General features: G+C 42.7%; 1 protein-coding gene and 1 non-coding gene across 2 annotated transcripts in view; one reads left to right on the forward strand and one right to left on the reverse strand.

The window, feature by feature from the left end:
- Window positions 1–26,176, reverse strand: part of LOC124612890 (glutamate receptor 1-like) — a 398,257-nt gene that overhangs the window by 335,084 nt on the left and 36,997 nt on the right. The gene's annotated exons all lie outside the window — the stretch shown is intronic.
- Trnas-cga lies at window positions 18,956–19,030 on the forward strand. Its single transcript has one exon. It is a non-coding gene; the product is annotated as a tRNA-Ser (tRNA).

Here is a 26,176-nt window from a genome sequence, read left to right on the forward strand (position 1 = left end):
ATCCTGAAAATCACGAATTTTCTAAAAAATTCTAAAATCTTTTTAGGAGGTGCGTAAAATCTGTTTAAAGAAAGTCGATGACGACTGCCGCCAGGTCTTAGCAGAATATGTTAAGAGAACTGCACGGTTTTATTCACAAAACATCTTGTGTTGGTCATATGCTGTTTTAAATCCAAGAGCTTCCACTGTAGCCAGTGGACGAATGGGAGCAAAGACTTCATGTCTAGAATCGATGTGAGTGTCCCTGAGAGCGGGTGTGCTGCGAGGGCGTGATATTCGCAGACGCGGCTGTCCTGAATGATTTGCCTAACGATAAGTTCATGCGGGAACTTGGTCTACAATGTGGTCTGCCAGAGTACACTGGTGGGTTCGAAAGAAACTAAGCTTACAGCACGGTAATTTTTATTTGTCTCTTTACATTTAGTCATCGGAAATAGACTCCTTGCCAACTACAGATAAGTAGCTATGTTGTATTTAAGCGGACTCAGTACATTTTGCTGCAAATAAAAACTTCTGTTAAAAGAACGGTGTTCTGAAGTTAATTCGGCATTTTTTATTTTCTTTTACTAGAGATTATTCTATTGCATATGATTTTTTATCCAACAGATTTTGTCATTTTGATAATAATTACGGTACAATAGTTAAATCATTTCATATTAAAATAATTATGACTGGTATATACGTAGTGTCTGTTCTTTCGGGCGTGTCCGAAAGAGCAGACTCCACGTATAGTATAATTATGGCGAGGCTGGCTAATGATCCCTTCAGTTCACATACAAACTGCGTTCGAACTCTTACGAGAACCGGCGAACCGCGTTAGTAATGAGACTAACTGGCAGGGTCACTATGTCGATGGTGTGTGGTATAGCTTGAGAATTTGGGTCTGACGTGAGGCGTGCTAGAGCAGTCCGTGCAGTTGCGATGACCACTCTGTCCGGATGGTTTTGTGGTCAGAGAATCTGCCTAGTAAACAGGTAATCCGAGTTCGAATCACGGTCTGTCACAAATTTTCAACTTCCTCATTGATGTAAATCAATAACCTCTAGCAGCTAAATGTCATTAATTCCGTCCTGCCTTAATTATAAATGGACTTTGTACCTAAGTACAATGGTTCTCGAAATTCAGTAAAAAATAATTTACTAGATAAATGTAATTTCAAATTACCAACTTAAAATAGTACCGCGAAACCTGAGTTTCTGTAATGAGGGATACATGGTTGGCTTATTAAAACAGTGTTCTTAAAGCAGTATTCACAACTGTAGTTGTGTGTGTGTGTGTGTGTGTGTGTGTATGGTTGTGTGTACCTTTATTTGGTGTGATGCAATTCAAAATGACAGATGCTCACATCCGTAGTTACACTGTGCGAAATCTGTGCTGACTGTATAGTACATTGTTACGGAGTACTTATATTTCTCAGACTAGGAAATTTCTAAAGCTTCTGTTACTATTGAATCTATACACCAGGATACGATTGCTTTTCAAAGGAAGAACTAATATTAATGCATATCGCAGAGCCACGACAGTATTTATGTAAAATCAAAGTTTTCTCCGATATTATTTTCGCGCTTTTATGCTGGGTGTTGTTTACTTTTTGTGGTACTCCAAAGTGGTCAGCAGGACTCCATCAGGCTCTACTGATGAGGCAATCGGTCTTGTCTGTTTCATAGCAACCATAGCAGCAGTCACTGTAAGTGGTAGATTATCCTCGAAAAATTAAAATCTGGGTGGCCAGAAGGTTGTCGAGACCGTCCTACTCCTGAGTATGAGGTACAGTGGGCAATGCAACTCTCAAGTACGTTACTGAACATGCAGTTTTATGGATATAAACGTTTCGAGCTGATTTCATTTTCTTTTAACAGTGCCGTAAAGATGCGACACTTATGGATTCTCCATCACTATACTCTATCACACCTAAATAAAATTGAGTTTTGCCTTACTGGAGATATTCATGTTTGAAATATTCAATTGTGGATGGCCATCGCACTGTAAGAACATATGAACGACTATTGCATTTCATAAAACCCGACAGGAATTCTGGATTTTAAGACAAAAATGCACCGTCCACAGCACTTGTAATGATTCAACAGTAAGAATAACTAACGGCATTTAATAATTTGAAAAGTGATTAGTCGTAGTGAAACAACGTCAGAATATTAGATTCAGATCTGCGAACATGAATGAAAACAGAGCAGCACAGCTCGAAATGTGACGCAAAATAAACATTGCGTGGATAAAGTCCCATGCCACCTACAGCTGCCCATGGGTAGCCAGGTCGAAAAATAATCGGAAATTAAAACTGTCAATCTCTCGCGCTACTAGCGCGCTGAAACTTTTTCTTTCCCCAGGACTGTGTCGAGCTGCCAAAAACCCGTCACTACTCTTATTTGCTTTCGATTCCAGAAGTATGGGAACTTGAATCCTTTAACTTAAGTAATGGTTCGGTGCGTATCTAACCCGTTGACAGAACAATTTAGGTAGCAGTTGACAGTCTGAAGTACAATGCTAAAAAAAAAAAATGGTTCAAATGGCTCTGAGCACTATGGGACTCAACTGCTGAGGTCATTAGTCCCCTAGAACTTAGAACTAGTTAAACCTAACTAACCTAAGGACATCACAAACATCCATGCCCGAGGCAGGATTCGAACCTGCGACCGCGACCTGCGACCGCGCCTTTAACCGCACGGCCACTTCGGCCGGCTACACTGCTAAAGAAAGGAGACATGAAACGCACGGCGCAGTATACTACAATGGTCTTACTTCTTTTTCTCGTTTAAAAATTATTTTTAGAGATGCCACGTTGGAACCTGAAACTCTGGATGTGATTTTTTTGTGAGAAAATGTAATAGACAAGCCACTCAATCGGATATGAAATTCAGGGCACAACAATATGAAATTTAGTTGTTCTTGAAGTGCAGGATGCGAGTTCTGATCCTGACAGGGGTTTGGCTGTGGGGTTCAATCGTGCCAGTTATGTGCCTGTGCGTTTCATACTTGCAGGATTCGTAAGGACATGTGATGGTTAAAAAAAATTGTGAAACTTCGAAACAGCTCAGATTAATGTTTTCATTCAAATGATAACAGAGGCTCTTACATTATTAATCAACTAACTGTATAGCCTAGTATAGGAATTCCAGTCTGTCAAGATAAATAAAACTAATCTGTACCTACCGTTCCCTTTCACACAGTCAGAATCTTGTTTTGGAAATGTGTCTGCTATCTAACATTTACATGTGGCGTTGCTGTGCTGGCTATCTGTTCCGTAGACTGGGTTTGAGTCAGTGGACTTACAGAATAGCGGGAATAGCCAAACAGTATCACTATAAGCCACACCAGTGTGAGAAAAACCACTTTAAAAGCTGTTCCATTGTTTGTGTTTCATCACACTCACACTTGTCAGTTCCTGTGAGCCCCATCTTTTCATAAGTTGTTTTGATCACCCCGTGCTAGTAGGAAGTCGATTCAGTGTTTTCCTGTGTCGCCAGTCTAGGTGGGAGCCCTGAGGTAGAGCTTCATCTTCGGTAAGGACTTCTGAATATCCTTCTTGCCATGGAAGTTTCATTTAACTGCACTGAGTATATGAAACTTCGTCTAGAGGTAAGCATTTTGAACACTGCACGACGGTTAGGTAGCGGGCGACGCTGGTCATTCATCGGTTTGTTCCTTCCTTTCTAGTTCAGGACTGGTCATCTGATATTTGGTGGGACAATACCCGGTAATGAATAAAATTTTCCACCCTAGTAGGTCTCAGGCAGTCAGCTATTTTCCTGCAGGTGTCGTTTAGCATCCTTTCTATTTTTCCTTGCGTGGTGAGATCTATCCCAAACGGGGCATCTCTACTCACCTGCTCAAAAGCTGGTAGCGACTGCTGTGGGACGGAGTGCGTTCGCACTGGCTCCCCACTTTGCAGATGTCAGTTTGTTCAGGATGCCATTACGTTACGTATTTTACCTTTTTTCTCGGCATGTTTCTTATATGTTAAGGTTCTGTCGAAAGTATTGTCCAGATAGATGGATGGGTACAGCTGTTCAGTCGCGTACCATTTCAGAAACTGCTTTCCTTTAGCTTGGTAGCTAACACGAAGAAGATACACTTGTGTTTTACTGGGATTTGATTTTAGACGATTACGTTTATGGTATTTTTTGAGAGTTGTGAGGTCATCGCTCAGGCAATTTTCAGCTTCATTATAAGATTCTTGGTACGCAGTTCCCTTATCATCTGCGTAAATGAAAGATTTGGTTTTTTCGCCGGTAGGATGTTCATTAGTATACATGCTGACGCAAAAAATCACTGCACCAAGAACGAATTGTGCGACATAAAAGAAAGTCGGTAGGCGTGTTCCTACATATGAAACATATTGTCTATTGAAATTCCGCGCCAGTCGCGAGAGAGTGGCACTAGTAGCGCCAGTATGATGATGGAAATCAGGTTTGCTTTAAGTACACGCCATAAAGTGTTAGCGATAGTTACGTTTGGCAGTGGACGTGGTGAACTGATGTTAGTCAAAAACACCTTTAAGGCGTGAAAGACGATATTATCAGTACCTCACTGAGTTTGAACGGGGTCGTGTAATAGGGCTACGAGAAGCTGGATGTTCCTTCTGCGATATTGCAGAGAGACTTGGCAGAAATGTAGCCATTCTACATGATGGCTGGCAGCGGTCATCAGGAGAATGTACGTTCGCAAGAAGACCGATCTCCTGACGGACAAGTGGAAATGCCAAAGGGGAAGGCCACCGTGTTCGGTGTATGGCTCTGACGCATCGAACTGATCTGCAGCAGCAATCTGATCAGTAATCGGCACCACAGTGACACACAGAACTGTTAGAAACCGCTTACTTCAAGGACAGCTCCGAACCAGACGCCCTGTAGCGCGAATTCCACTGATCCCATCCCAAACCACCATCATTTGCGACTTTAGTGGTGCTAAGTGAGAGCTCACTGGAGGTCAGGTTGAAGTTTTTGTGCTTCCTGATGAAATATGGTTGTGCCTCGGTGCCTGCGATGGCCATGTGTTGGTTAGAAAGAGACCAGGTGAGGACCTACAATCAACCTTTCTACGTGCTAGGCGTACCGGACCTACACTTCGCGTTATGGTCTGACGTGCGATTTCATATGGCAGTGTCCGCCCCGGTAGCTGAGTGGTCAGCGTGACAGACTGTCAATCTTAAGGGCCCGGGTTCGATTCCCGGCTGGGTCGGAAATTTTCTCCGCTCAGGGACTGGGTGTTGTGTTGTCCTAATCATTATCATTTCATCCCCATCGACGCGCAGGTCGCCGAAGTGGCGTCAAATCGAAAGACCTGCACCAGGCGAACGGTCTACCCGACGGGAGGCCCTAGCCACACGACATTTCCATTTATATGGCAGTAGGAGCACTCTCTGGGGGTATTCTACACACTCTCATTGCTAAATTTTACATCATTCTGGTGGTTCGACCGGTTTTGTTGCCATTTATGAAAAGCATTCCATGGGTGTTTTCCAACAGGATAACGCTCGCCCTCATGCCGCTGTTGTAATCCAACATGCTCTACGGAGTGTCGAGCAGATATGAGACATCAACGGACGGCAGCTCCAGCGTCATTCACAAATAGCATTAATCGTTCTTGTACTGACCGATCAAGTGTAACAGCCATGGAACTCCATAGCACAAACTGACATCCGACACCGGTACAAGACAAGGCATGCGCGTTTGCATGGTTGCATTCAACATTCTGGCGGTTGCGCCGGTTATTAATGGAGCAGATTTCACATTTGCAATGGCTTATCTCGTTCTTCTATTAACCTGTGATCTTCCAATTTTAATTACTTAAAAAGTTACCTAAACAAACGTATTCCAGATATTTCATTATTCTACTTTATTTATTCTTTAGCGTTGCGACTTTTTTCGACCAGTGTATGTTAAACAGCAGTGCCGACAACACACAACCTTGTGGCAACTCATTCATCTGATTTCTTGATTTCTCCATCTGTTTCTCTTTTGTAAATGGTCTTCACGGGTTTGCCGCCGGATCACGGTGTGATAATTCCACCTTTACGGGTAGGAGATGGCGAAGAATATATGTGTTTCTCTTTTGTTGGAATTTGAATAAGAATCTTGTGTTGCCCGCAGCTCGTGGTCGTGCGGTAGCGTTCTCGCTTCCCGCGCCCAGGTTCCCGGGTTCGATTCCCGGCGGGGTCAGGGATTTTCTCTGCCTCGTGATGGCTGGGTGTTGTGTGATGTCCTTAGGTTAGTTAGGTTTAAGTAGTTCTAAGTTCTAGGGGACTGATGACCATAGATGTTAAGTCCCATAGTGCTCAGAGCCATTTGAACCATTTGAATCTTGTGTTAAACAGCAGTTTCCTACGAATTTCTCCCAAACATTGTTTTTCATCGGATGTACTTTAGAAATGAAAGTTCCCAGGGTTACAGCGCCGTATGATGCAGTTAGGTGAATGAACACTACTCCTGCTATAAGCCCGCTCTCTAAAACCGTCTTCAGTAAATTAAATCAGGTTGAGAGTCTGACTTGTGCAAGATTTCCCTAGGTGGAAGAAGAATTTGGAAATTTGTGGTAAGGTCGTTTGGGACCAAACTGCTGAGGTTATCGGTCCCTAAGCTTACCGGGGCAGCCACGCGGACCGTGACAAGACGCCCAAGACCGCGCGGCTACCCGGCGCGGCTGGGCGGAAGCCACACTGTTGTTCAGCTAGACAGCTGTCAGTAGATCACCCTATTTTGTTCATTATTAAGCTTCCAAAACGTTTCAGCTACAAACACAGAAACTATAGTTCCTCAATGGTAGGCTGATAGTAGCAATAAGAGACGGAGCTCCGTTGCAGCGGGATTTTATTTGAACTCGAGTTTCCGATTGCATCCTTGGGAGTTATAAAGTGAAACAGTTGACAACAGAGAGTACGGTGCTGTCAGGTCTACGGCGTCAATATCATTCCCGTATTAGACACTGGACTCGCATTCGGGAGGACGACGGTTCAATCCCGCGTCCGGCCATCCTGATTTAGGTTTTCCGTGATTTCCCTAAATCACTCCAGGCAAATGCCGGGATGGTTCCTCTCAAAGGGCACGGCCGACTTCCTTCCCTATCCTTCCCTAATCTGATGAGACCGATGACCACGCTGTCTGGTCTCCTTCCATAAAACCAACCAACCATTCCCGTGATTTTCGTGATATCCACGAGAATCATCACTGGATCACACTTGTTTTGACTTCAGATTTATCTTATTCATTGTGCCATCAAAGTTAATAATCAGAGACTCGCCTCGAAAAAAGAGTTCGAATCTGCTGAATTTACGAATCATCATTCTCTGTAGTTACACAGATGGCTACATCACACAGTTGCGTTGGATTCCGAAACGGGGATTTGACCTAGAATTACGAAAAACAGTTCGAATATCCTGAATTTACGCATCATCATTCTCTGTAGTAACACAGATGGCTAGATCACACAGTTGCGTTGGATTCCGAATTGGGGATTTTAGTCTTCGTGAAATCATAAACAAAATTAGACCTCGAGGATATGATTTGTTTGTAAACAGTGGTTTCGAGCTGACTAAAGGTGCATCAACATCATGTGTTAACCCTGACATCTCCGAACAGCATCTACTAAGGACAAACAATAATTGTCATGTTACAGAATGTTCTCGATGTTGATGACTTGAAAAAAGATGTGAAGTAGGGCTTTTTTTCGAATGGCGTTCCACCATCTCCCAGGGTTTTTTTTTTACTCACTGAAATAAGTCGGCGCAGGAGCACTAAAATAGCACAAGTGTGTTAAATCGCAACCTGACTACAATTTGCTCTGCACCAGCACCTGTGAACGTGACAGTGTATGACCACCGTGACGCAGGGGCAGGGGCGTGGGGTTGTTTTCAACTTCAACGATCCAGTAGCATGATTCCTCACTGAAGTTTTATCACACGTTTTCTAAAATCGAATGCCCGCATCTCGTGGTCGTGCGGTAGCGTTCTCGCTTCCCACGCCCGGGTTCCCGGGTTCGATTCCCGGCGGGGTCAGGGATTTTCTCTGCCTCGTGATGGCTGGGTGTTGTGTGCTGTCCTTAGGTTAGTTAGGTTTAAGTAGTTCTAAGTTCTAGGGGACTGATGACCTTAGATGTTGAGTCCCATAGTGCTCAGAGCCCATATCTAAAATCGAAACTTGTAATTTTTGTAGCTGGGGGCAGGGCAGATTGAAGAGGCTCCTCGCGGGACGTAAAATTCTAAAGATTAAGCACTGATGTGTAGGCAATGATAAACTATCCGTAGCACAGTGATGTATGTCGTGTCTGGTGGTATGTAAGGAGAAACTTCTATGTCGCAGCATAGATTTTCATTTCATACTTTAAAACAATATGAATGAGAACAACGTGCAGAGAAAGACGAGGGTCCTACTAAAGATACCAAACGTACGTAATATTAATAAAATCTATGGAAAGAGAAACATCGTATAGCCACCATTGTTTGACCTGTAATATAATAGGAAACAAAACGAACTCTTCAGTGAAGGATGAATAATGGAAGAGAGAAAGGTAGTAATATTACAATTTGGAGATAACGAGTCGTTCCTCAAGAAATTGAGGATGATTTGGTCTAGTGATGAAACTTAATAGAAGGAGACAAATGAATGTCTTACTGAGCTTATCAGAATAAACGAGTGATCGGAGGGTAGAAAGCTGTGCTCCACAAAGTAGCCCACCTGCTGTGAAATATTAACATGAAATTTAAAATGAATATCCAGAAAGTCTGCGTGTGAAGTACAGAATTTTGTTGAAGTGAAAAGTCTACGAGTGGAAATCTATAGAACAAGAAACTGAAAAAAATATGAAACACATTTTTGTTCAAGCTAAGTGAACACATAAAGAACGAAATGAAGTAGATATAAAACAGCAGACGAGGACAGAACGCTAAGGAAATCCTCGCGTTGGGATGGGTTATGGGGTCCAGGAGCTGTTAACTGCATACGGAATTACAAAAGAAAAATCATTGGGTAGGACACTGACGAAAATACACAAATCAAAAGAGAGACGATACTGGATGTAGCAGAAAAGCACAGAACGGGCAGAGAGGAAGGAGGACATGTGTTGATTACTTACATAAAAAACAACCACATTATGTAATTACTCATCATAGTCTCGGTGTTACATCATTAGTTACCGAGCATCAGTAACAGCGATGTGGGCTGCCTTATGTGGCAATACTGTTTTTCGCTGATGAATGTGGGAACCGAAGTAGAAGATAAAAAAAAAAATGGTTCAAATGGCTATGAGCACTATGGGACTTAACAACTACGGTCATCAGTCCCCTAGAACTTAGAACCTCTTAAGCCTAACTAACCTAAGAAAATCACACAACACCCAGTCATCACGAGGCAGAGAAAATCCCTGACCCCGGCGGGAATCGAACCCAGGAACCCGTACGTGGGAAGCGAGAACGCTACCGCACGATCACGAGCTGCGTACAGCAAAATATCGACATAGTGTGAAAGAACAGGTAATAATTTCTATAACAGGCAAGCAGACATTGGACTGATTGTGTTTATGTCGTCACAGAGCAGGAAAAATTAGTTTGCTTCTTACAGTTTAGGTAAAATTGCAATACATGGGCTTGTAAATATTGAAAAGATGAAAATGCGATGGCAAACCACCACGCTGAAATATTCTGATAATTACGAGTAAAAGGTTTGCTACCCTTGCCGAGGTTGTTGTGGAATGTATTTTGTTCTTTTATGAAGATACTGAGCTGATCCTACATCTGCCTGCAGGTCACATTCAGTTATGTTGATGTTGTCTTCAGTCCTGAGACTGGTTGGATGCAGCTCTCCATGCTACTCTATCCTGTGCAAGCTTCTTCATCTCCCAGTACTTACTGCAACCTACATCCTTCTGAATCTGCTTAATGTATTCATCTCTTGGTCTCCCTCTACGATTTTTACTCTCCACGTTGCCCTCCAATGCTAAATTTGTGATCCCTTGATGCCTCAGAACATGTCCTACCAACCGGTCCCTTCTTCTTGTCAAGTTGTGCCACAAACTCCTCTTCTCCCCAATCCTATTTAATACCTCCTCATTAGTTATGTGATCTACCCATCTAATCTTCAGCATTCTTCTGTAGCACCACATTTCGAAAGCTTCTATTCTCTTCTTGTCTAAACTATTTATCGTCCATGTTTCACTTCCATACATGCCTCCACTCCATACAAATACTTTCAGAAACGACTTCCTGACACTTAAATCTATACTCGATGTTAACAAATTTCTCTTCTTCAGAAACGCTTTCATTGCCAATGCCAGTCTACATTTTATATCCCCTCTACTTTGACCATCATCAGTTATTTTGCTCCCCAAATAGCAAAACTCCTTTACTACTTTAAGTGTCTCATTTCCTAATCTAATTCCCTCAGCATCACCCGACTTAATTCGACTACACTCCATTATCCTCGTTTTGCTTTTGTTGATGTTCATCTTATATCCTCCTTTCAACACACTGTCCATTCCGTTCAGATGCTCTTCTAGGTCCTTTGCTGTCTCTGACAGAATCACAATGTCATCGGCGAACCTCAAAGTTTTTATTTCTTCTCCATGGATTTTAATTCCTACTCCGAATTTTTCTTTTGTTCCCTTTACTGCTTGCTCAATATACATATTGAATAGCATCGGGGAGAGGGTACAACCCTGTCTCACTCCCTTCCCAACCACTGCTTCCCTTTCATGCCCCTCGACTCTTATAACTGCCATGTGGTTTCTGTACAAATTGTAAATAGCCATTCGCTCCCTGTATTTTACCCCTGCCACCTTTAGAATTTGAAAGAGAGTATTCCAGTCAACATTGTCAAAAGCTTTCTCTAAGTCTACAAATGCTAGAAACGTAGGTTTGCCTTTCCTTAATCTATTTTCTAAGATACGTCGTAGGGTCAGTATTGCCTCACGTGTTCCAACATTTCTGCGGAATCCAAACTGATCATCCCCGAGGTCTGCTTCTACCAGTTTTTCCATTCGTCTTTTAAGAATTCGCGTTAGTAATTTGCAGCTGTGACTGATTAAACTGATAGTTCAGTAATTTTTGTGTCCGCTTAAAATACAAATTCTTTGGGATTGGAATTATTATATTCTTCTTGAAGTCTGAGGGTATTTCGCCTGTCTCATACATCTTGCTCACCAGATGGTAGAGTTTTGCCAGGACTGGCTCTCCCAAGGCCTTCAGTACTTCCAATGGAATGTTGTCTACTCCCGGGGCATTGTTTTGACTCAGGTCTTTCTGTGCTCTGTCAAACTCTTAACTCAGTATTGTATCTCCTATTTAATCTTCATCTACATCCTCTTCTATTTCCATAATATTGTCCTCAAGTACATCGCCTTTGTATAGACCCTCCATATACTCCTTCCACCTTTCTGCTTTCCCTTCTTTGCTTAGAACTGGGTTTCCATCTGAGCTCTTGATATTCATGCAAGTGGTTCTCTTTTTTCCAAAGGTCTCTTTAATTTTCCTGTAGGCAGTATCTATCATACCCCTCGTCAGATAAGCCTCTACATCCTTACATTTGTCCTCTAGCCATCCCTGCTTAGCCATTTTGCACTTCCTGTCGATCTCATTTTTGAGACGTTTGCATTCCTTTTTGCCTGCTTCACTTACTGCATTTTTGTATTTTCTCCTTTCATAAATTAAATTCAGTATGTCTTCTGTTACCCAAGGATTTCTACTAGCCCTCGTCTTTTTACCTATTTGATCCTCTGCTGCCTTCACTATTTCATTCCTTAAAGCTACCAATTCTTCTTGTACTGTATTTCTTTCCCCCATTCCTGTCAATTGTTCCCTTATGCTCTCCCTGAAACTCTGTACAACCTCTGGTTGTTTCAGTTTACCCAGGTCCCATATCCTTAAATTCCCACGTTTTTGCAGATTCTTCAGTTTTAGTCTACAGTTCATAACCAATAGATTGCGGTCAGAATCCACATCTGCCCCTGGAAATGTCTTACAATTTAAAACCTGGTTCCTAAATCTCTGTCTTACCATTATATAATCTATCTGATACCTTCTAGTATCTCCAGGATTCTTCCATGTATACAACCTTCTTTCATGATTCTTGAACCAAGTGTTAGCTATGCTTAAGTTATGCTCAGTGCAAAATTCTTCCAGGCGGCTTCCTCTTTCATTTCTTAGTCCCAATCCATATTCACCTATTACGTTTCCTTCTCTTCCTTTTCCTACTGTCGAATTCCAGTCACCCATGACTATTAAATTTTCGTCTCCCTTCACTACCTGAATAATTTCTTTTATCTCATCATACATTTCATCAATGTCTTCATCATCTGCAGAGCTAGTTGGCATATAAACTTGTACTACTGTAGTAGGCGTGGGCTTCATGTCTATCTTAGCCACAATAATGCGTTCACTATGCTGTTTGTAGTAGCTTACCCGTACTCCTATTTTTTTATTCATTACTAAACCTACTCCTGTTTACCCCTATTTGATTATGTATTTATAACCCTGTATTCACCTGACCAGAAGTCTTGTTCCTCCTGCCACCGAACTTCACTAATTCCCACTATATCTAACTTTAACCTATACATTTCCCTTTTTAAATTTTCTAACCTACCTGCCCGATTAAGGGATCTGACATTCCACGCTCCGATCCGTAGAACGCCAGTTTTCTTTCTCCTGATAACGACATCCTCTTGAGTAGTCCCCGCCCGGAGATCCGAATGGGGGACTATTTTACCTCCGGAATATTTTACCCAAGAGGACGCCATCATCATTTAATCATACAGTAAAGCTGCATGCCCTCGGGAAAAATTACGGTTGTAGTTTCCCCTTGCTTTCAGCCGTTCGCAGTACCAGCACAGCAAGGCCGTTTTGGTTAGTGCTGCAAGGCCAGATCAGTCAATCATCTAGACTGTTGCCCTTGCACCTACTGAAGAGATGGCTGCCCCTCTTCAGGAACCACACGTTTGTCTGGCCTCTCAACAGATACCCCTCCGTTGTGGTTGTACCTACGGTACGGCCATCTGTATCGCTGAGGCACACAAGTCTCCCCACCAAAGGCAAGGTCCATGGTTCATGGGGGTAGGACATTCAGTTAGAGAAATAAAATTGTGATGTGCTACGTAATGAGACTTCCCTGTTGGAGATAACTTGGGGTCTGTTTGAGAAGCAACGGAGGAACCCAGACAGACAATGTGATAATTCATAAAAGGACATAAACGACATAGATGAAAAGCAATTGGTAGTTCATCAGATGTAGTTGATACCGTAATTATGTCACCACGGTAACTGACACGGGGAAAGGGGTATAGCCACGTAATAATCTCAGCTCAAAACACTATTTTTTTATCCACAGGTTGTTTATAAAAAGTGCACCCTTTGAAAGTTACCTGTTCGTTTGGCAATTTCGTTTTTACTCATTCATAATTCACGGCATCATCTTTGTTATACTTCGCGTGTCGGTGCTAAAATCCGGTCTGACTGATCGAAATCAGCTCTGAGAGCAAACTCTTTATATGGCGACTGAAGTTTTACACACATGTAGCAGGTCGTTTTAGCTCCCAGAGAACAGAAAGCTCTCGCCACATGGTATTCCTTGTTGGAATGATAGTGCGCCATTTCGTGTTCTGTTCTGGTTTTTCTTGATTTGGGAGGAAAAGCGGCTTCCGTTGGTGCGAACTGCATCAGAATTTCCGCGATGGTGAAGGTATCGGGTGATGTCATTCCCGTTACTTGCCGTAGTAAATGTTAAGCGACTGGTTAGGTTATTCCGGCAGTGAATTTTAAAGTTTTGCACAGTTTTTTCGCGATTATTCCGTGCTCGGTCTTGGGGCAATCGGACCGCATTGCAAAATGAAACCTAACAGGATGATCTATTTCTGGTAAATGGGAGATGATTAGGAGAGCGGATATTATTTTTTCAATTGGCGGTTCTGTAGATTCAAAGTTGTCAAGCTCTGCTGAATTGTAAAAGAATCATAGCCCTCGTTAAAGTTTGTGCCAACTACGGCACGTGAATAATCTGATCCATGAGAGCCAGTCTACTTAAGTCAGCAATTTCAAAACTTCAGTAATAAATATTTTCTCTTCTGATTCCAGTTAAATTCTAGTTGCAGAAAGGTAAGTCGATGTCTGCCGTTACGGATGAGCTCAGCCTTCTCAGTATACTGTGGAGTGACCTGGTACTTTACTGGCATACTAGATGGAAATGGCAGTCATATCTCGTGAGCTGATCTAAATTATTCAATTGTTTTCTTATGCTTAGAATTAATGATTACATACCTGAGGAGACTCTTCATCTACACTGTTGGAACCTATATGCCCAAGGCAAACACTTTTTTCAATTCATAATTAGTTTGTTGATGAATCATTTATCACTTAATGCTTGAACAGAATCTGTGCAAAATACATTTTCATTGCGGATAGATTATGTAAGAATGAATGTGTGTGTGTGTGTGCGTGCGCGCGCGCGCGCCCGCGCGTGTGTGTGTGTGTGTGTCTATTTATTCTGTTAAATGGACGAGGTAAGATTGCGTTTCCAAATTGTTTACTTGGGGATACAGATTGATATTTTCTGCATAGCAGAATAGTTCACGACTTTACTTACACTGCTCAATAGAATTTATAGGATTCCATGTAGTTGTGGGAAGGTTTATGTGGGTACTACAAAAAGAACGGTCAAAAAACGAAAGAGGAGAGATTGACAGATCAGCTCTTGCGGAACGTGCTTTGCAGCTATGACACCATCATACTCATTTTGGTAGGACTCATGTACTGGCAGTCACAAGCGGATACCATGAAAGATTGTATAGAGAGGCCATGTTGTTGTTGTGGTCTTCAGTCCAGAGGCTGGTTTGACGCAGCTCTCCATGCTACTCTATCCTGTGCAAGCTTCTTCATCTCACAGTACCTACTGCAACCTACATCCTTCGGAATCTGTTTAGTGTCTTGGTCTCCCTCTACGATTTTTCCCTCCACGAGGCCCTCCAATACTAAACTGGTGATCCCTTGATGCCTCAGAATATGGCTTCCCAACCGATTCCTTCTTCTAGTCAAGTTGTGCCACAGATTTCTCTTCTCTCCAATTTCATTCAATACTTTCTCATTAGTTATGTGATCTACCCATTTAATCTTCAGCATTCTTCTGTAGCACCACATTTCGAAAGCTTCTATTCTCTTCTTGTCTAAACTATTTATCGCCCATGTTTCACTTCCGTACATGGCTATACTGCATACAAATACTTTGAGAAACGGCTTCCTGACACTTAAATCTATACCCGATGTTAACAAATTACTCTTCTTCAGAAACGCTTTCCTTGCCTCTCTACTTCGCCCCTCATCAGTTATTTTGCTCCCCAAATACCAAACTCATTTATTACTTTAAGCGTCTCATTTACTAATCCCGCAGCATCGCCCGTTTTAATTCGACTACATTCCATTTTCCTCGTTTTGCTTTTGTTGATGTTGATCTTATAACCTCCTTTCAACACACTGTCCATTCCGTTCAGATGCTCTTCTAGGTCCTTTGCTGTCTCTGACAGAATCACAATGTTATCGGCGAACCTCAAAGTTTTCATTTCTTCTCTATGGATTTGAATTCCTACTCCGAATTTTTCTTTTGTTTCCTTTACTGCTTTCTCAATATACAGATTGAATAACATCGGGGACAGGCTACAACCCTGTCTCACTCCCTTCCCAAAGACAGTTTCCCTTTCATGCCCCTCGACTCTTATAACTGCCATCTGGTTTCTGTACAAATTGTAAATAGCCTTCCGGTCCCTGTATTTTACCCCTGCCACCTTCAGAATTTGAAAGAGAGTATTCCAGTCAACGTTGTCAAAAGCTTTCTCTAAATCTACAAATGCTAGAATAATTTTGATTGTAAATAGAGATTGTAAAATACCACAGGAATTTCAGTAAAAAGGAGGAGGGCGTGAAACTGAATAACATCTGTATTCCGGAGCTGAAGAAAATGTGTACCAGTCTTCCACCATGGGATGATGGCAACAACGAACGACGGTAGTCGGCAAAGGCCAACTGAGCTCGCGCATTCAAAAAATGTGACGTCACGACACAGCGAGGAAGCACGCGGAAGCGGAAACTTGCTGGAGTCAGTAGGGAGCCAAGATGTGAATCGGACATTGAAAGAAGCTACCATCCCCCTTGGAATTTTCATCCTCAGATGGGGACCGAACGTTGGGTTTTAAGGTGAAATCCATTCAACCACGGCATAATAGCTCGGAAAATGTTATTACTTATATCAAAGATTGTGCATTTTCTGTTGTAATAGCTGCGGTCCAGTTGAGCAGACTGCTTGTAGCAACTATCTGCGGGGAAAAACGACCAGTGCGGACCACTTGGAGTCAAGTAACAGCTTCGTTTCAGACGTGTTAATATGACAGGTGAGTACTCATTGTGGCCGAGTGGTTCAGTCCGGAACCGCGCAACCGCTGCGGTCGCAGGTTCGAAACCTGCCTGGGGCATAGGTGTGTGTGATGTCCTTAGGTTAGTTAGGTTTAAGTAGTTATAAATTCTAGGGGACTGATGACCTCAGAATTTAAGTCCCATAGTGCTCAGAGCCATTTGAACCAGTTTTTTTAGATGTTCTTGAATAAATATATATATTCATTCATGATTCATAAGTTTAGACATTTACGCAGTAATGATGAAGTACTCATCTAAAAAAATGGTTCAAATGGCTCTGAGCACTCTGGGACTTAAATTCTGAGGTCATCAGTCCCCTAGAATTTATAACTACTTAAACCTAACTAACCTAAGGACATCACACACATCTATGCCCCAGGCAGGTTTCGAACCTGCGACCGTAGCGATTGCGCGGTTCCGGACTGAAGCGCCTAGAACCACTCGGCCACAATGAGTACTCACCTGCCATATATATATATATATACACAACATACAACATATATAAGCGTTATTTATGTGGATTTACTGCTTGACTAGTTTTGGTAGTACTGCATGTTTAATTATCGTTACTAAAATTTTCTCCTGTAATGGACACTGGGACTTGGTGCCACATTTCCTAAAACTGGTTCCTAGGCATCAGTGGTGATTATCTTCCAATTTTCAAAACATTTGTTTTTGTGATTGTTGCTAAATGTCATTATCTGATACAATATTATTTTTTGTAATAAAAGTAGATACTATGTTAATCCAACCATTTTCTTAAAGGATAAGATCAAAGCTTAGATTGAAAGAAATTTTAGAACTTCTTCTCAGTGGAACCATTTCAGAACTAGAGGTCAGTAAAGAGGAAAAGGATGATGACCTGTAAAAAATAGTTTTCACGTCCTAGATGTGAGGAATCCAAACAGCTGGATTCAGTACAGGATTGACAAAACTAACATCACCGAATCGCTGCTTATTTGAGTGTCATCAGCAATAAAGTTTTCATACGTTTTTCTTTTTTTCATGATGAGTGTGTGATACAAGTGATATCTGCCTAATAATGCTGTATTTTGTTAAGAGGATGCTCCTGAAAAATCACGAATTTTTAAAGAAAATCTAAAAACTCTTTAAAAAGTTCATTACAATTGCCTCCAGGACGCAGGAGGATATATTAAGAGAGTTATACTATTTCATTGGCAAAATAGTTTGTGTTGGTCATATGCTGTTTCAAACTGTTTCAAATCAAAATGGTTCCATAGCAGCGAATGCTTTCGTTGCTAGAACCAATGTGAGTGTCGCCGAAAGCGGGTCTGCTGCGAGAGCGTGACGTTCCGCAGACGTGGCTGCTCTGAATGATTTGCCTAACGATAAGTACACACGGGAAATTAACCTACGATGTGGTCTGCGAGAGTACACTGGTGGGTTCGAAAGAAGTGAAGTTCACAGTAAGCTATTTTTTATTTGTCTTTTTACAATTAGCTATCGACAAGAGACAAAAATGGCTTCAAATGGCTCTGAGCACTATGGGACTCAACTGCTGTGGTCATAAGTCCCCTAGAACTTAGAACTACTTAAACCTAACTAACCGGACAGCACACAACACCCAGCCATCACGAGGCAGAGAAAATCCCTGACCCCGCCGGGAATCGAACCCGGGAACCCGGGCGTGGGAAACGAGAACGCTACCGCACGACCACGAGATGCGGGCAATCGACAAGAGACTCCATGTCAACTAGAAGTAATGAACTCTATTGTATTTGTATTGTAAGCGGACTCAGCGCATTTTTCTGCCGGTAACGACTTCGGTTAAAAAAGCAGTAGTCGTAAGTCAATAGAGTAATTCATTTTTCTAACGTCCACATACACAAGCACACCTTACAACTTTTCATTGTTCAGTTGAATTTTGTCCCTCTCTCAATGTTTTCATATTTAGACACGTGGACAAAAATTATTTTGAAACATCGAAGTAATTATCTGTATCCAGGTCGAGTATTTCCCTATGCAGCGGAGTGCGCGCCGTTTTGTAGATTCATGGCACACCGAAACTGTATGCCGGAGCGGAAAACTCGCCTTTCGCGAAGAACGCTCTTATCTATTGAGCTACAAAGGCACTCCTGAAAGAAAGGATATTGCGGAGACATGGCTTAGCCACAGCCTGGGGGATGTTTCCAGAATGAGATTTTCACTCTGCAAGGTTCGCAGGAGAGCTTCTGTAAAGTTTGGAAGGTAGGAGACGAGGTACTGCCAGAAGTAAAGCTGAGAGTACCGGGCGTGAGTCGCGCTTCGGTAGCTCAGTTGGTAGAGCACTTGCCCGCGAAAGGCAAAGGTCCCGAGTTCGAGTCTCGGTCGGGCACACAGTTTTAATCTGCCAGGAAGTTTCATATCAGCGCACACTCCGCTGCAGAGTGAAAATCTCATTCTGGAAACATCCCCCAGGCTGTGGCTAAGCCATGTCTCCGCAATATCCTTTCTTTCAGGAGTGCTAGTTCTGCAAGGTTCGCAGGTGAGCTTCTGTAAAGTTTGGAAGGTAGGAGACGAGGTACTGGCAGAAGTAAAGCTGTGAGTACCGGGCGGGAGTCGTGCTTCGGTAGCTCAGTTGGTAGAGCAATTGCCCGCGAAAGGCAAAGGTCCCGAGTTCGAGTCTCGGTCGGGCACACAGTTTTAATCTGCCAGGAAGTTTCAGTTCTCTCTTTACTTATTCTGATCATCACTAAACTGACACTCAATATTTTTTTAACGCAACGCAATCTGACTTTCAATGATCCTTACAAAAGAATGGGCCTGACCTACAATTACCTATACCTTTCATGAATCACTTGCCTCACAAAAATCTTAGTTACTCAAAAAATGGCTCTGAGCACTATGGGACTTAACTGCTGAGGTCATCAGTCCCCTAGAACTTAGAACTAGTTAAACCTAACTAACCTAAGGACATCACACACATCCATGCCCGAGGCAGGATTCGAACCTGCGACCGTAGCGGTCGCTCGGTACCAGACTGTAGCGCCTAGAACCGCTCGGCCACACCGGCCGGCTTTCGTTACTCGAACTACTTCAAAACAGCGAGCGCCAATACTGCCAGCTAAATAAAAGATTCTTACTACTGAAGGCACTAACTACTGATAGGCATAGCTAGCAAATGAAAAATTTTCATAGAGAACAAACAATGTATTTACCTTAATAATGTTCAAAAGTCATCATATATATATATATTTATATATATATATATATAAATTTATATATATACAAATATATATATATATACAAATATATACAAATATATATACAAATATATATAATTTGTAAAGATGGAGGTCATGAATATATATATATATATATATATTCATGACCTCCATCTTTACAAATTTCTTTTTTCTGGCGGACACTCATCCAGATCGTCCGCTTATCGTAACCTCTCAAAACTCTGCCACCTCTCTCCCCACATCCACCACTGCTGGCGGCTCACCTCCAACTGCACAACACTACACGCTGTTCCCATCCAACTGCCCATCACTACACAAGCGAATATACCAACAATGAGTCCAACCAGCCACAGACTGCACACAGCACAATCAGTGATTTTCATTCAGAGCGCTACGTGGCGTTACCAACATAGAAACCTAAACAGCCTACTTACAAGCGTGCATTGCATCCCATGGAGACCACTTTGAACATTGTTGTGACGTGGATGTGAAGCAGTTCTGTACTGTGTTCCGTGGCGATTTGTTGTCGTCGCAAGCACACCGTACGTTTCCGGACACATGTTCATAGGACTTTTTTTCCCCATCTCCAGTCAGAATTATGTCCTTAGAGTTTGTCGGTTTTATTAATGTTCACCTTTATGAAGACGCCCTACATTTTCAAACTCGGTCTTCTCGAAAATGGTTGAGAGTTGCATTTTCCTTTCCACATATGTTGAAGTCTTAGTCGTTGTAATGCCGCCAAATGATGATTTATGAATTCTGCTTTGGACAGTGATAATTATTAGTTTTATCATTTCTCCCAAATTGGAATTGGAATTCTATAAAATCAAAGAAAGGATGTGATTCATCTAGTATAACTGAACTCTACGCTACCTTTAATGAACGATAAAAAGCGACTACCGACTATTGTTATTTTCACTTCGGTATCCTGAGCCAAGCATGTAAACATCTGCTTTAATCGACAAGCGTAATTTCGTTGGTTGAATAATAATTACGTGAAATAATAACTTGGTTTGTTTAAGGGAATATGACATTGTCTCCTATTGATAAACATTAACAAGTATCTCTTTGCAGCTCATCAGTATTTGGTACCATTACGTTGACTAGAATATTCGGTCACATACCAACAGACACAGATCTATTCTTCTTAATGTATAAACCTTGTTCTAAAACTACATTTACTTTTATGCAGCAGATAATAATCAGATCTTTTCTAAGTTAATGTGCATACAGCGCGGCAGCTTAAACTTCCAGTGCGTAGACAATTAAGGACGTTCTGCTAACGATGTATTTTTACGCTCGGGCAGACGTAGCTGGATAAAAATTATACAGAGCTTTCAATGAAAATAATCAGTTCAGGAATCATTTTAAATTTTAGCCGTTCTGTGTCTAGCTGAAGTCAAATTAGGTACTTTGAATTTACGTAAAGGGATTGTGAATTATAACGTTTCCGCTCTCCCATATCTGAAGTACAAATTCAAAAGTCACTTAAAAAAAGTTTGTTTCCCCATTCTTCTAACGGAAACGTTATACCGTGCCTTACACACTAGGACAATTGATATTTTTAAAAAATATCGGGAATCCGAGAGAACGATTTTAAGAAAAGGTATCGTCACCGGCTCTCGATTAATCGAGAAGCTATACCGGTATATCGACGGAAAAAATAACGACGTACAGATCTATAAAAATATCGGTTGCACATTGTAAATGTACTGCCTGTTTTATATTATATATTCTTATTATTACATGTTCCAGATATTCTGTATATCAGTGTTATCCAACCTTTTTGATTACGCGGCCCCTTTTCAAGTAAAAATATTCTGGCAACACCCAGAACGATAATAAAAGTGTGATAAAAAGTGTAATAAACGCACCAGATCTGAACGTGAGCGAATTTGCAAGGTTCTTTCAAAAAACCTTGTCACTTCCGTGTGACATTTACCATAGCAGACGATCGTTATGAACCACACGTTACTAGCCATGCTGCAACTGCTTTCTCCTGCGTTCGCGAACCGCTGAGCAAGCCTTTGCGAAGCCCCAGGGATTCGCGAAACATAGCTTGAAAAACACTGCTGTACATCAACAAGCTAGCAGCCTGCCTATCTCGCTTAGAACAAGAGTTGAAATGGGAAACGATGCACATTCACGCTTAGCTATAACCTCTTTGCAAGCAAAAGCCGCTGCATGTAAGTGGCACAATAAAAGATGTTGGATGGGTCTGTCATTCGGTTTCGTCACATGTCGGATTTGTCCGGAAGACTTCAAGTCAACTTCCCTGTTTTTTTCATTTCTGCCAACGCCAGCGAACTAGCAGTCGTAGTGTCGAAATTGCGTGGTGAAGCCAAACGTTGCAGTTTCTGATGGTAGCGACGAGCACGAGGCCCACGAGAAAGAGGCCACGGCGCTACACTACGGGACATCCACAGTGTACAACACCACAAGAAGACCGACATCTCACAATCAGTGCCCGCAGACGGCCACGGAATACTGCAGGTAGCCTTGCTCGGGACCTTACCGTAGCCACTGGAACAGTTGTCTCCAGACACACAGTCTGTAGACAACTGAACAGACATGGCTTATTCTTCCGGAGACCTGCAAGATGCATTACACTGACCCCTGGTCACAGGAGAGCCCTTAAAGCCTGGTGTCAAGAACACAGTACATGGTCATTGGAACAGTGGTCCCAGGTTATTTTCACGGACGAGTACAGGTATAGTCTGAACAGAAATTCTCGCCGGGTTTTCATCTGCTGAGAACCAGAAACCAGATACCAACCCCTTAATGTCCTTGAAAGGGACCTGTATGAAGGTCGTGCTTTGATGGTGTGGGGTGGGATTATAATTGGTGCACGTGCAACCCTGCATGTCTTTGACAGAGGAACTGTAACAGGTCAGGTGTATCGGGACGTCATGTTGTACCAGTATGTCCGCCTTTTCAGGGGTGCACTGGGTCCCACCTTCCTCCTCATGGACGATATCGCACGGCCCCACCGACCTTCCATCGTGGAGGAGTACCTTGAAACAGAAGATATCAGGCGAATGGAGTGGCCTGCCTGTTCTCCAGAACTAAACCCCATCGAGCACGTCTGAGCTACTCTCGGTCGATGCATCGCAGCACGTCTTCAAACCCCTACGACACTTCAGGAGATCAGACAGGCACTGGTGCAAGAATGGGAGGCTATACCCCAGCAGCTGCTCGATCACCTGATCCAGTGTATGCCAACCCGTTGTGCGGCCTGTGCACGTGTGCATGGTGATCATATCCCATATTGATGTCGGGATGGATGCGCAGGAAACAGTGGCGCTTTGTAGAACATGTGTTGCGGGTCGGTTTTCTCAACTTATCGACAATACCGTGGACTTATAGTTTTTTTGTTGTGTACGTTCCCTATGTACCTATGCTATTAGCGCCAGTTTTGTGTAGTGCCACGTTGTGTGGCACCACATTCTGCAATTATCCTTAATTTATGAGCATGAGTGTAATTAGACTCCATCACACAGTGAAGGAAGAATTATATTCTACTACAATTTCAAAAGAACAACTTCAAATATTTACCTAAAATTGTGAAAAAAGCGTAGTATAAAATAAAAATATCGGCAGCCAATGTTGCCACTCTGATATCGATATAACGATAAATCGGTGTAAAAAGTCTCGCCGATGTACAGGGTGCGTAAAAAAAAATGTATACACACTTCGAACTGTCATAGGTAATTTATTTCCCGTTCTACAAGGTTAAATATCTGTAAGAAAGCAATGTTATGTTTCTTCAACAGGTGGCAGCAGTGGCAAGGAAGTAACTGCAACGTGGCGGACGTGCGTTTGAGCTTTGAAGCAGATAATTAAGTGGTACTGGAAGTTTGAGAATGTCGCTGCGGTTCGAAGACAGTGGAGAAGTGAGTATGGTACAGAACCACCTTCAAGGTTAACAATTACACGTCTACGAGACAAATTCGAAATTCATGGAACAGTGTGTGATGTGCATAAAGGTCGATCAGGGCGACCTCGTACAGCTACAAGTGATGATTCCACAACTGCAGTCTTGGAACTGTTTCAGCGTTCACCTCAAAAATCTTCAAGGCAAGCGGCACGTGCGAGTAATGTAAGTGCTAGTAGTGTGCTACGCATTCTGAAGAAAGGCAAGTTTCGTGTGTACATTCCAAGGCTGGTGCAACAGCTAAGTGACGACGATCCAGATCGAAGGTTAGAATTTTGTGAATGGGTAGCATAATTTGGTCGTATGAAGCCCAATTCAAACTCAATGGAACTGTCAATAAGCACAATTGTGTATACAGGGCTGAAGATAATCCTCACATTACAGTTGAAAAGGCTGTGAATTGGCCTGGTGTAAATGTGTGGTGTGGTTTGTCTGCAAGGGGACTCATTGGGCCTTTCCGCTTTGAAGGTACTGTTGCTGGAGAAACGTACCTAACAATGCTTGCTGACTCCATTTTCCCTGCCATTCGTGCATTATACGGTAATGATGAATTTTATTTCCAACAAGATGGCGCTCCGCCGCACTATCATAGGGATGTACGAGCATACCTGGGTCACAATGTGCCAGGCCGGTGGATAGGACGCAGGGGACCAATCGAGTTTCCTGCACGCTCTCCAGACCTCACGCCGCTGGATTTCTTCTTATGGGGCACAGTAAAAGATGAGGTGTACAAACGTAAACCACGTAACCTTGATACACTTTGGAATGAGATTCAGGCGGTGTGCACAGAAATCTCATTGGACTTTGGTACGATGTACGGAATCAGTGGTGACTCGTACTCAGAAATGTATTGATGCTGAAGGCCACCAGTTTGAACATTAATCACATTTGCAAAGTACATTTATTTTTCTAATTGGACTTTAAGCTTTCCATTTCCAGAAATTTAACATTGTAGAACGGGAAATAAATTTTCTATGTCGCTTCAAAGTGTGTATACATTTTTTTGACGCACTCTGTATATAGACACGTTTGGGAAAAATACCGATACATCAATATTTCACCAATAGCCGTAATACACACCCTGGAAATATGAATCAAATCGGTGGGGGGAAATTCGTACGGTGCCTTTGTTAGCGAAGTTCGGTGGCCTTAAAAGACACAAAATATCGGTGCACGATGTCTTGCAGATGAAATTTCGCCTGTTGTGTCTGGCGGTGAGAGTGCCGAGCACTGCTGCGTGTTCTCGCTGCCCTATGATGCATGAAGGCACCTTTGTGCTGAGCTGGAGCCATTGTGCGCCTCAGCAGCCTGTTGTCTGGCGTTCATGTGAGGCAAACTCGGGGCGGAAATTGTCTATAGCCGGCCGCTACGAGCCGGGGTCACCTCGGCTTCCTCTTGTCGAGGTGCTTGCTGCATGCAGCTACTCTCACTCGCCCTCTCACCCACCCGCAACAACTCACACACACTCAAACACGCACACACACACACACACACACTCAAGCGCTCGCGCGAGCACGGAGAGTGAGAATAGGGAAACACGCGCGAAAGCATGTTCATTGTTGTCGTGAATATGCATGAAATTCTCTAGCAAGCTCTCGAAGCAATTTTTATTTAATTTCCCCTCTGCTGTTCACAGAGTTCGTCAACAGTGTTTCGTAGCGCCAGAAATATTACGAAGTAACTTTGAGAAAGAACACGGTGCAATTAACTCTTATGAAAGCGCTTGGAAGGCTCCAGTGTGTTCCATAACTCCGAACATTCGTCGTGGCTACTCGTACAATACGCGATGCCACAGATTTACCTTCGAGGGTTCTGTTTTTTCTCTGGGCTCTAAGGAGTTACGTTAGCAATTCAAGTCTACAAACTTTAAGCCGTCAGCACACGGACGTTGGGCCGGCCGGGGTGGCCGAGCGGTTCTAGGCGCTACAGTCTGGAACCGTGCGACCGCTACGGTCGCAGGTTCGAATCCTGCCTCGGGCATGGATGTGTGTAATGTCCTTAGGTTAGTTAGGTTTAAGTAGTTCTACGTTCAAGGGGACTGATGACCTCAGAAATTAAGTCCCATAGTGCTCAGAGCCATTTGAACCATTTTGAAGCCATTCGGACGTTGAGCGTTGAGCGTACAGAGATCCTGACGTCATAGCCTTGAAAAAGCATGTTGGGGAATCTTTTCGAACGCGCAGAGCAATTTCTAGCATGCTATATATTCCAAATTTGCCTTGTAACACAGACCAGTAAGGTGGAAGGACCGCACCTACGTCACATTCATGCCATCTCTCTTCAGTACAGAGTCGCGAGACGCCATACTGGCTTTCAGTTGAAGCCCATACGCATATATCACATTTCTAAGCATCGACAAATTGAGGATCTCTCGAGGACCCGTCGTTAATTTTACAATTTACTATAAATGACGGGAAACGTCACACTGGTGGTTAAACAATTATTGTACGTTGCGCGTTATGATGTATGCCGTTTCAAGGCAACGGCACATTGCAGATCCATCAAAATGCATTATTCTTGCTATAATAATTAAATGCCAGTAAAATATCTCCGGACAAAGTTTTCAGGAGATGGCAAGATGCAAGGTATGGTCGTAAATCAATCTTGGTCATTGTAGGGTAACGAGCAGAGTCGCAGAATTGGACGTTATCATGTGATGTGCTG

Source organism: Schistocerca americana, chromosome 4, assembly GCF_021461395.2.
Source record: "Schistocerca americana isolate TAMUIC-IGC-003095 chromosome 4, iqSchAmer2.1, whole genome shotgun sequence".
Classification (NCBI taxonomy): domain Eukaryota; kingdom Metazoa; phylum Arthropoda; class Insecta; order Orthoptera; family Acrididae; genus Schistocerca; species Schistocerca americana.